Genomic DNA, 12,089 nt, shown 5'->3' on the forward strand with positions numbered 1-12,089 from the left:
TTTTAAGAATGGTTTGATCTTAGGACAGCAGACTTCAACTCCCAGAACAAAGTGATTTATGACCTGTCCTAGAAGTTACAATAGTCACACCATCCCTGTGCTTATGTGATCATAATTCCTGGGGCTTGGTAGCTGGTTTCCATTTACATAATCATGATTTGCAAGCTTTCTAGTTAGCTTTACAACAAGCAAAATCAATGGGGGAAGCTGGATTCATTTAATAGCCATGTGATATGATCTGAATGTTCACAGTACAAATGGCCATAAAATCGGGTTCAGTCATTTGATGACTCACTTGATAACAATTGCATCGCTTTGCAACTGAAATTCCAGTCCCAATTGTGGTTGTAAATTGAGGATTATCTATACTATTGAAAACCACCCAACTTTTTCTGGCAATATTTCCTGTCACCGATTGCTCCATCAATATGCCCTTTCCTTGGGACTTCATTGTATAAGTATTTTATTGATTTTGACCGTGTGCCATCAAGTTGGTGATGATGAGTCTTAGCAACGACATAGATTTTCTCCAATAGGATCTTTTCCTAACCTGTTCCTTTAGGTCTTCCTATAATGCACGCATTGCCATTGTAACTGAGTCAATTCACTATGCTGCTGGTCATTTTCTCCTTCTCTTTCCTTCCAGTATAAAAATTACAGCTCATAATATGGGCTGAAATCTCAGATCATATGGACATCTGCAGATATGAGTAGCTAGTGTTGATATCACTACAGCTATTAGTGGTAGCTATTAACTCTGCTAATAACTCAAGATACTCAATCATATAGGATGGTAAATCAATGAGCTAGGATCACATCAACCACATGCATAGCATAAATGAGATCACTTCCATATTTATGACTTTTATTTTCTTTTGCCCTTCAAAGAGCACACTTTTGCCCTTCAAAGAGCACACTATAGCGTATATGGTTGTTCTTCCTTCTTTCACACTCAAAACAGTCTTTAAATTGCTGGATTAGACTGAGAAGAAGCTGACTGGTTAAAGCCTAAGAAGAGAATTCAGGTTTTCCCTACCTTCATTTCAGCGGTGAAATGCTCCTGGTTTGGATTGGATCACTCGATCCGGTAGCGATGGCGGGTGGTGGTTCTGAGAACCGATAGCAAAAATCCCTGCCCCCCCCACATGCCTAGCTGAGCTGCGCGATCATCAGAGGCTTTTTTTTTTAACTTTTAAAAGCATTTTTTCTACAACCTCTTCGGCCAAAGAGGTTGTAAAAAAATGTTTTTAAAAGGCTCTGACAATCCCAGCTGAGTTGCCTGATCATCAGAGGCTTTTAAAAGCATTTTTTTTACAACATCTTCGGCTGAACAAGTTATAGAAAAAATGCTTTTAAAAGTAAAAAAAAAAAAAGCCGGTACGGTATATTATGTTTTATAAAGGTTTTTTGTGCCCAACCTTTCATATGATCCTTTGTACACAATTTTATATGATCCTTTTGTATATCTGTTGTGCATATGTGTGTAAAACTCCTAACATTCTTGGTTAGGATAATGAATTTTGTTCCCTGGCTTGGCTCAAGTCTTGATATTTTGATATCTAAGATTACTGGCTGAAGACTTCCTTTTCCCTATAACCAAGTATTTTTGGGTGTTGTTATTTTTTAAGTGCGTTTTTGCATATATATTTGTTCACATGGAAAAATATGAAACAACACTCCAAAGTAAAAGTACATATTCTGAACTATTTAGTCATAAATAATTTTCCTTGCAGCATATTGTTAGGCTTATTGTTTGCCAATTGTCAAAAAGGCAAATGCATCATAACACAAGAGAACAAGAACACACAGATTTTGGGGGAAAATTTCCATATTCTTATTTAAATGTACAGATGGGGAGGAAGGGAAACGTCACCAGCCACCCTACGTGCAATAGAGACTCAAGCAGTTAATATTTTGACCATTTTGATCTCCAAATACAAAATAAAATGAAAAACTCCCAGAAATGCATTAATTGTGAAAACATAATTTAAACAAGTACAGCGAGGAGATAGATTAGATAGATAGATGATATAGAGATAGACAGACAGACAGACAGACAGACAGACAGATAGATAGATAGATAATGGATAGATTGATGATAGATAGATAGATAGATAGATAGATAGATAGATAGATAGATTAGATAGATAGATAATATAGAGATAGATAGATAGATAGATAGATAGATAGATAGATAGATAGACAGACAGACAGACAGACAGACAGACAGACAGACAGACAGACAGACAATGGATAGATGGTTCGATTTATATGCCACCCTTCTTCGGAGACTCAGGGCGGTTTACAATGCGTTAAGCAATAGCCTTCATAGTTTTGTATATACCTGCTTAGTAGGGCTTTCGCCCTCCCCCCAAGCGGTGTTCTTTTTTATACAAAGTCAGCTTATTGCCCCCACAATCTGGGTCCTCATTTTACCTACCTCGGAAGGATGGAAGGCTGAGTCAACCTTGAGTCTGGTGAGATTTGAACTTGCAGTAATTGCCGGCAGCTGGTGCTACTTAATAGCACTTTAGTCTGCCACCAAGGCTAGATGATAGATGATAGGTAGGTAGGTAGATAGATAGATAGATAGATAGATAGATAGATAGATAGATGATGTAGAGATTGACAGACAGACAGACAGACAGACAGATAATGGATAGATAGATGATAGATGATAGATAGATAGATAGATAGATAGATAGATAGATAGATAGATAGATAGATAGATAGATGATAGATGATAGATGATAGATAGATAGATAGATAGATAGATAGATAGATAGATGATAGATAGATAGATAGATAGATAGATAGATAGATAGATAGATAGATAGATAGATATTATGCAAAGCATTTTAAACCCCATATATTTAGTTTCTGTCCAAACAGACTGGTGAAGAAAATATAGCAAAAGGTGATTAGATTTCAGTCATAAAGTTGAAATCAATCATAAAGTTTACATATGTGTGCATTTCTGTGTGCATGAATACATATGGATACTTAGATCCTAAGTGCATTTTGAGTTATCACTGTATTGTTTTTTTATGGAAAGCTGGCTTTTTATGGTACTTCACTCAACGTTCTTTCTCTTGTGAGGAGAATACATACGGAGTAAAACCATTAGTGTTATATGGGACAATAGAAAACCAAGGTAGGCTAAAAGGCTTTCTTCAATAACATTGGAAATGGTTATTTCTGACCTCCCAGATTCAGTCTCACCCCATTGTGAAATTTGAATCAAGTGACAAAAATTTGCCTAGGGATAGCACTTATTATAGATTTAATTTTGCTTCTCAGACTTGTTAATTTGTCTTCAGAGTTACTTTCTATATGACCTCCATCTCCCGCTCATTGATTATCTTGTTTTAAACCTGGATGGACCAGTTTGCCATACAATAACAAGGACCTAATAGGTTTCTAAAAAAAATGGCACAGTAGTTACTCCAAAATTGTTGAAGACACTAAATAAATGAAAATTACTGTATTAGAATGATCAAGCCAGCGTCCACAATAGAAGAATAATTTATCAATGTTGAAAGAATAGCCAATTTACTTTGACAATTTATGCTAAGTAATCTGGGTGCGTAGGATAGTTGGTAATTACTATGTATGAAATTTAGGGGGGGAAATAATCTCGTCAAAGAGTTCCCTCCCCCTTCTTTGTGGAGGAAGAGAGGGAGGGAGAGGAAGGCTGTCCTTTGAAGCTGAGTTTGTTCTTTCAAATTTCTGTTTGAGGATGCCTGAAAGTTGCATTTCCATAGATTAGACAGACAGCTTTACCTTTCCTTGGTGTTTAGGAATTTCATGGGGGTGATTCCTTTGGGACTCACCTCATGCTGTAAAGTATGTTGTGATCACATTTACTGAGTTCTCTGTTCACAAAAGCCCCTCCAGGCAGTTCAGTGCGGCTGTCCTGAGGGATGGAAGCTCAAAGGAGAGGCTTCAGTTATAAAAGGTATTTTTAGCTTGGAGAAGAAATATGAATCAACTGAAGAACCTGCAGCTATAACTCCACCCTAGGTGGGCCTACATTCATTTACTTCAGTCAGTTGAAGCTTCATTCGCTGCTGATGGTGGGTCTCTCTCTCTCTCCCCCTCCCTCCCCCTCTCCCTCCCTCCCTCTCTCCCTCCCCTTCTCTCTGTCTCTTTCTCTCTGTCTCTCCCGGTCTCTCTCCGTCTCCCTCCCTCCCTCTCTCCCTCTCTCAGTCTCCCTGTCTGTCTCTCTCTCTCTCCCTCCCCCTCTCTTCCACTCTCTCCCTCTCCCTCTTTCTCTCCCTCTCCCTCCCTCCCTCCCTCCCTCTCAGTCTCCCTCTGTCTGTCTTCTGTCTCTCCCTCCCCCTCTCTTCCACTCTCTCCCTCTCTCTCTTTCTCTCCCTCTCCCTCCCTCCCTCCCTCCCTCTCAGTCTCCCTCTGTCTGTCTGTCTGTCTCTCTCCCTCCCCCTCTCTTCCACTCTCTCCCTCTCCCTCTCTCTCTCTCTGTCTCCCTCTGTCTGTCTGTCTGTCTGTCTCTCTCCCTCCCCCTCTCTTCCACTCTCTCCCTCTCCCTCTCTCTCTGTCTCCCTCCCTCCTCTCCCTCCCTCCCTCTCAGTCTCCCTGTGTCTGTCTGTCTGTCTCTCTCCCTCCCCTCTCTTCCACTCTCTCCCACTCCCTCTCCCTCCCTCCCTCCCTCTCAGTCTCCCTCTGTCTGTGTCTCTCTCTCTCTCCCTCCCCCTCTCTTCCACTCTCTCCTCTCCCTCTCTCTCTCTCTCTCTCTCTCTGTCTCCCTCCCTCTCCGTCTCTGTCTCTCTCTCCCTCTCTCTCTCTCTCCTCCTCTCTGTGGAAATCAAATGCATATCTGAATTTACATCTTTTTTTTAAAAAAAAAACAATGCTTTGCAAAATGTAAAGTTCTGTCAAGCTTCAGGTTACCCTTTAGATAGTTGCATAATGTTTGCTTTAGGTTTAAACCTATAGCATTTTTTAAAGCTTTCCATCTTAACCAATATGAGTCACGGGGTTTACAGTGCATGTACATTTTCATGTTTCTTAAAATCTGTGTCTGTGCTTTCACATTCCTCAGACTAACACTGCAATTCATTTTGTGTGCTGTACAGAATAATCTTCCCTGAAGTCCCACTTCTCAAGCATCACAGCAGGATGGGCAACTTGTGGTCCCAGGTCTGCCTGTGACTTTTGGGGTGGGGTTTTTTTGTTTTTGTTTTTGCATCCTTTACAGCAGGGGTGTCAAACATGCATTGTTATGGCAGCGTCACGTGATATATCACGACTTTTCCCCCCTTTGCTAAACTGGGTGTGGGTGTGGCCAATGTATGACGCATCCTGCCTGCAGGCTGCGAGTTTAACAGCCTTGCTTTAGAGCCTTCAGAGAAATAATTGCTGAAAACAAAAAGCAGCATCCTATCACTTGGGGAACATCTGTGTCACACACATTGTTTTGCAATCCATCTATGAGGTAGGCTATATACTTAATCCGATTTGATATATGGGAACTGAGTGACTGGAATACAAGGCTCCCAGAATTAGTGACTTTGCTATGGACAGATCATTACTGGTTGACCACTGTTCTGTGGCAGCACATTCCCCCCTGCAGGGACAGGCACCAGATTAAGTTTTTTTTTTGTTTGTTTTTTTTAATTTGATTTATATGCCACCCTTCTCCGGAGACTCAGGGCGGCTTACAATGTGCTAAGCAATGCGCTAAGCAATAGCCTTCATTCTTTTATATATTTATACAAAGTCAGCTTATTGCCCCCACAACTGGGTCCTCAATTTACCTACCTTAGAAAGGATGGAAGGCTGAGTCAACCTTGAGCCTTGGCAAGATTCGAACCTGCAGTAATTGCAGGCAGCTGTTCTTAATAACAGGGTGCTTTAGACCACTGTACTACCAAGGCTCACTTAGTGGCCTTGTTGAGATATGGACTAACGGGATTTTCTGGGCACTTGAATCATTGCTTCTAAGCACCCACTATCCTGGGTCATAGCCTTCTTTGCCTCAAGAATACAGAGCAGTTATAGGTGATGAAATATGGGGACCGGTAGCCTGAGCAATATTGGGGCGGGTCTGAATCTGAGCAGATGTACCATTGGTATGCTTACATATCAGATGCTATGATGATTAGGGAGAAGAGTGAATGATAGGTTTGTTCCCTGATTGGGTCCATGGAATCTAGGACAACTTCAGTGAAGCTTTCCAGTGTTGGGCAAATAATACAGTTCTTATTGGTTCAAGAAATGCTCTAGAACAGAAGTGTCAAACTCGATTTCATTGAGGGCTGCATCAGGGTTGTGTTTGACCTCGGGGGGGGGGGCAGGGGGGGCATGGCCAGGATGGGCATGGCCAGCTCGACATCACTCATATTGGGAGCACCTGTGGTGGCCTGAGTGCTCTGCCAGCGAAAACAGGCTCCCGAGCTCCATTTTTGGCTGCGACGGCCTCCTGCAACACGCTGCCAGCAAAAATGGAGCTCAGGAGAGCTCCCTGTGGCCCTCACAAGCCCTGATTTCAGCTGCAACAGTCTCCTGCAACCCTCTACCAGTGAAAACAGAGCTCGGGCCCTCCCATTTGTGCTGGCAGAGGCACTGTGGGCCAGTCCTTTGTTGTTTCCAGGATGGTCCCACAGGCCAGATTTAAGTGCCCTGCAGGCCGGATCCAGCCCCCGGGCCTTGAGTTTGATACCTCTGCTCTAGTACCATCTGAGCTCCATTGTGAGCTATTTGCACAATTCTTCCCAGACATAATTCTTTGGATCTATTCCATTAATACCCTACTTAAATGTCCAGCACCTAATCTAATAAACATCTACTGTATTCAAGGCAGTTTCATTGCCTGAATCTCTCTGAGGCTTTTCACAGCAGTTAAGCCTATGTGAGTGGATCATCTCTTCTGAATGTGCTTCTCCACTTAAAGTAGATAGGTCCTGCATACTTTATCCCTGCATCTGATTGTGTATGATACTTTGGTTTGAATAGTAGAACAAGGTTATGATCAACCTTTAGATGATCACTTGTTGGTGCTTATTAATATCTGCCTAGGCTGATTTGGTCAGTATATTGAACATGCTATGTTCATCGCGCATCAATAAAGTTTTAGATAGCCTTGAAACCAAGATTTGGAATGAGCAATTATAACATCTCAGATGTGAGGCTCAACAGCATCTTTCTCTAACCATGCATAAGAGAATTGTTCTCAGTTACGCATAGGAAGTGAAATCTCATAGCAAATTGTGGTGCGCTCTTTTTATACTTTACATTTTTTAAGAGCCTCCAAGTTTTAAAGGGAGAGATAATAGGAGCTGCACTTTGGGATTCATAGTATGCAACACTGTAGAAAATTGTGGAAAAGAAGCCCTTGAACAACCCATAACCTAGAAATCATTTTCAGACCATTTGATGGATCTTATGAATAACAATTACATTCCCAGAAATCAAAGATCATTTTCTGAATGGCTTATGAATAGGAAGGGGCTAATTTCTTTACAATGAATAGCGCAACCGGCTCTACAGTTCAGATTGAACTGACTTTTTTTCTGCTTGACTTTGGAGATTTAAAGCATGAAATAGGATCTCCATGTTAAATGCTGATTAGTGGCGCATGTGCTGCTACACAGCAAAACATGTCCGCCCCCCTCCCTGTATGAAGGCGTGTGGAGTGCAATTTTCCATTTGGATAAATTTGTCAGATTAGAGCACCAGGATTTAACTGTGAAACTTCTATTAATGTCAAATGGAGTCAAGCAGGCAAAAAGGTACCCCTCGGAGATACAGTACGTTAACTTAGGGGACTGCTTTGAAAAGACTTGCGTTTACATTATCTTGCAAAGCTGGCTGGGTAGCTCCATCTAGAATGAAGAGTACCAAAGATTTCTTGTGATTCTTAAGGGTAATTTTGGGGTTTAATCACATGGCACTTTCTATTCTATTCAGGACTGAACAACACTTTTACTTTTTAGTATTTTGCAGGTGTGTAAAACTCCAACTACTGGTTATATCAATGCCATTAAATTATTATAACAGAAGATCCTTCTTAGGAGGTTCTAGGAAATTAGGCAATGATGAGCAGTTTTTGCTGAGCTGAAATATCCCCATATCTCTTTTTTTACTATCATTCACAGACTATGTGTGAAATGAAGTGTGTGTGTGTGTGTGTGAGAGAGAGAGAGAGAGAAAGAGAGAGAGAGAGAGGGAGGGAGGGAGGGACGGAGGGAGGGAGAGAGAGAGAGAGAGAGGGAGAGATTTCAGAAATTGAGATTTTTCTAGATGGGATCAGAAAACAACTCAATTTCCCTGGAACATCCCAGATACATGACTGTTTTAGACTATTGTGGACGTAAGGATCCAGTAAAAGCTACAATGACAGTTTATAATTTGAATCACTTTTATGAATATATAAATACTCTCTTAAGCTTATGATTAAAATTCTCTTTATGTCAGGACTGAAGTCATCAGGTGAAACTAACCTGGTATTTTCAAAACTTGTCATCTTGAAGGTCTCTAATAGCTTACAAGCAGTTAATGATCAATTCTGAAAATGATTAGAAAGTGAGGTATACAAACTTAGTGTCCTTGAAAAGTCTCTATTGTGGGTTGGAGAAATATGGCTAATCTTGTCATCTGTTTGCACTCAAACCCTCAGGAAACCACTGTTTGGCAGTCCCCTTGTGAGGAGCAGCCATCTGGAGCGCATGTGGGAGATCTCCCATCCTCTCCTTAGCTGGATTGGAGAGGTTCCTAAGTACTGGTCTCTACTGAGCAGTTTCTTGGTCTTTGCCACAGTTGTCAAATCCATTTGCAAAGCCATCTTCAATTCATCATATCACCCTCAGAAATTGGCAATTTGCATAATATACATGATGACATCATGGGATACATGATAATACTTGTCTCTCTTCCTTCATGCAGTTGTAGAAGCTAATACAGTAGCTCTCCCCAACAGGGCTGTCTTAATGCATGGGCCTGAAGGGCCCTTGCCTGTGGCCCCCACGAGCATAGGGGCCAGTGGTGAAATCCAAATGTTTTTACTACTGGTTCTGTGGGCATGGCTTGGTGGGTGTGGTGTGGCTTGGTGGGCGTGGCTTGGTGGGCATGGCAAGGGAAGGATACTGCAAAATCCCCATTCCCTCCCCACTCCTGCGGGAAGGATATTGCAAAATCTCCATTCCCACCCCACTCTGGGGCCAGCCAGAGGTGATATTTGCTGGTTCTCCGAACTGCTCAAAATTTCCACTACCAGTTCTCCAGAACCTGTCAGAACCTGCTGGATTTCACCCCTGATAGGGGCCCCATACTAATCTGTGTATGTTAACCCTTCAATGCACCTTGTATCAATGCCAGGTCCATCGTTAACAAAGCTCCCCTCATCAGTGAGCTGATCGAGGAGGAAAATGTGGACCTGGCTTGCATTACGGAGACCTGGCTGGGCTCGGAGGGAGGTGTCCCCCTGACTGAACATTGCCCACCAGGTTTTCGGGTGCTACACCAGCCGAGGACCCAGGGGAGGGGTGGGGGTGGCAGTTGTTATTAGGGAGGCCCATAGTCCGTGGGAGGTCACTGCTCCCCAGATGGATGGGTGTGAGTCCCTACTCATGAGATGGGGTCCTCGAGGGCAGTGGGGCCTGTTATTTACCTATCTCCCAGCTGCGTATCAACAGCCCTGCCCGGGCTGCTGAACGCCCTATCAGGGTTGGTGGTTGACCTTCCCAGACTTATTGTTCTGGGGGACTTTAACCTGCCTTCCCTGGGTGGGGCGTCGGGGGCGGCCCGGGAGTTCATGGCTTCCATGGCAGCCATGGACCTGACTCAGGTAATTCAGGGCCTGACTCATGTGGGGGGACACACGCCTGATCTCATTTTTATCTCGGAGCAGTGCCGTAGTGAGTTCGGTGGGGGTATACCAATAAGGTACCCCCTGTCATGGACCAATCATTATCTCCTTTGGCTGGACTTCCATTATGCCGCCCCCCGCCACTGGGATGCGGGACCGACCATCTGGTTCCGCCCCAGGCGCCTGATGGACCCTGAGCGGTTCCAGACGGAGTTTGGGAATATACCTGTCTCTCTTTCCCACGCTCCGGTCGAGACTCTGGTGGATGCCTGGGAAAAGGCAGCCGCTGGGGCTCTCGACCGGGTCCTGCCTTTGCGGCCTCTGACCCGACGCAGATCCCGGTTGGCCCCTTGGTTTACTGAGGAGCTCTGGGAGATGAAGCGATGGAGGAGAGGCCTAGAGAGCTGTTGGAGATCCAGCCGTTCCGAGTTTGACCGAGCACAGTTAAGATCCTTTATGCGATCTTATCTAGTGGAGATGGAGGCAGCGAAGCGTCTTTACTTCTCTGCCCTCATCGCGTCCGCAGATAATCGCCCGGCCGCCCTGTTTAGGGTGTCCCGCTCCCTTTTGAATCAGGGAGCAGGGGATGACCCTGTGCGGGGGAGGGCTGAGGAGTATAGCCAATATCTGCTGGACAAGATTGCTCAGATTCAGGACGGATTGGACTCTGATTGGGCAGGGTCAGTTGAGGGGGTGACAATGGGTCTGGTTATTTGGGACGAGTTCGATCCTGTTACTCCCGAGGAAGTGGACAGGATCATGGGGAAGCTGAATACCACCACATATTTGTTGGACCCGTGTCCCTCGTGGCTTGTTTAGTCGGCTCGGGAGGTTACACGTGACTGGATCTAGGCAGTGATTACTGCTTCCTTGGATGAGGGGAGCTTCCCTGCCACCTTGAAGGAGGCAGTGATGAGATCCCTCCTCAAGAAAACTGACTTGGATTCAGCTATCTTGAACAACTTTCGTCCTGTCTCCAACCTTTGCTTTATTGCGAAGATTGTTGAGAGCGTGGTAGCACATCAGCTCCCGTTGGCCCTGGAGGAAGCAGTATATCTGGACCCATACCAGTCGGGTTTCAGGCCCGGGTACAGCATGGAGACAGCATTGGTCGCACTGGTTGATGACAGGGGACATTCCTCTGTCCTGGTCCTGTTAGATCTCTCGGCAGCTTTTGATACCATCGACCATGGTATCCTACTGCGACGCCTTGAGGGGTTAGGGGTGGGAGGCACTGTTTTACGGTGGTTCTCATCCTACCTCATGGCTCATTCGCAAGCGGTGTTGGCAGTGGGACAGAGGTCGGCCCTGAGGCCCCTTACATGTGGGGTGCCCCAGGGGTCGGTCCTCTCTCCCCTTTTGTTCAACATCTATATGAAGCTGCTGGGGGAGATCATCCGTGGTTTTGTGGTGGGGTATCATCAGTATGCTGATGATCAGTATGCTGATGATACCCAACTTTTTCTATCCACCCCGAATCAGCCCAGTGATGCCCTCGACGTGATGTCCCAGTGCCTGGAAGTGGTGCGGCTCTGGATGGGGAGGAACAGGCTTCGGCTCAACCCTGCCAAGACGGAGTGGCTGTGGGTATTGGCATCTCGGTTCCATGGGGATGTTCCACCACTGGTTATAGGGGGTGAGATGTTGCCCCCTGTTGACAGGGCATGCAACTTAGGCGTCCTCCTGGATTCATGGTTGTCTCTGGAAGATCATGTTACGACCATGACTAGGGGGGCATTTGCCCAGATTCATCTGGTGCGCCAGTTGCACCCCTACCTGGACTGAGATGCCCTACGCACGGTCACTCATGTGCTGGTCACCTCCCGGATTGTCTACTGCAACACTCTCTACATGGGGCTGCCCCTGAAGACCACTCAGAGGCTTCAGCTGGTGCAGAATGCGGCCACGCGGGTAGTGATGGGAGTGTCCCGACGCGCTCATATTACACCCCTCCTGCGCAACCTGCATTGGTTACCGGTTTCCCTCCGTGTGAGATTCAAGGTTCTGGTGATTGCCTATAAAGCCCTACATGGCTTAGGACCGGGGTATTTGGCGGACCTTCTGCGGCCAGCAACAGCTCCCCATCACGTGGTGCGTTCCCACAGAGAGGGCCTACTCGAGGTGCCGTCGGCCAGACAGTGTTGGCTGGCAACCCCTAGGGAGCAGACCTTCTCTGTGGGTGCACCTACCCTCTGGAATCAGCTCCCCCTGGAGCTCCGGATGGCCCCCGACCTTTGTTCTTTCCGCCGCAAACTAAAAATGT

This window comes from Pituophis catenifer, unplaced genomic scaffold (assembly GCF_029215685.1).
Source record: "Pituophis catenifer annectens isolate HBS135680 unplaced genomic scaffold, rPitCat1.0.hap2 SCAF_1, whole genome shotgun sequence".
NCBI lineage: Eukaryota > Metazoa > Chordata > Lepidosauria > Squamata > Colubridae > Pituophis > Pituophis catenifer.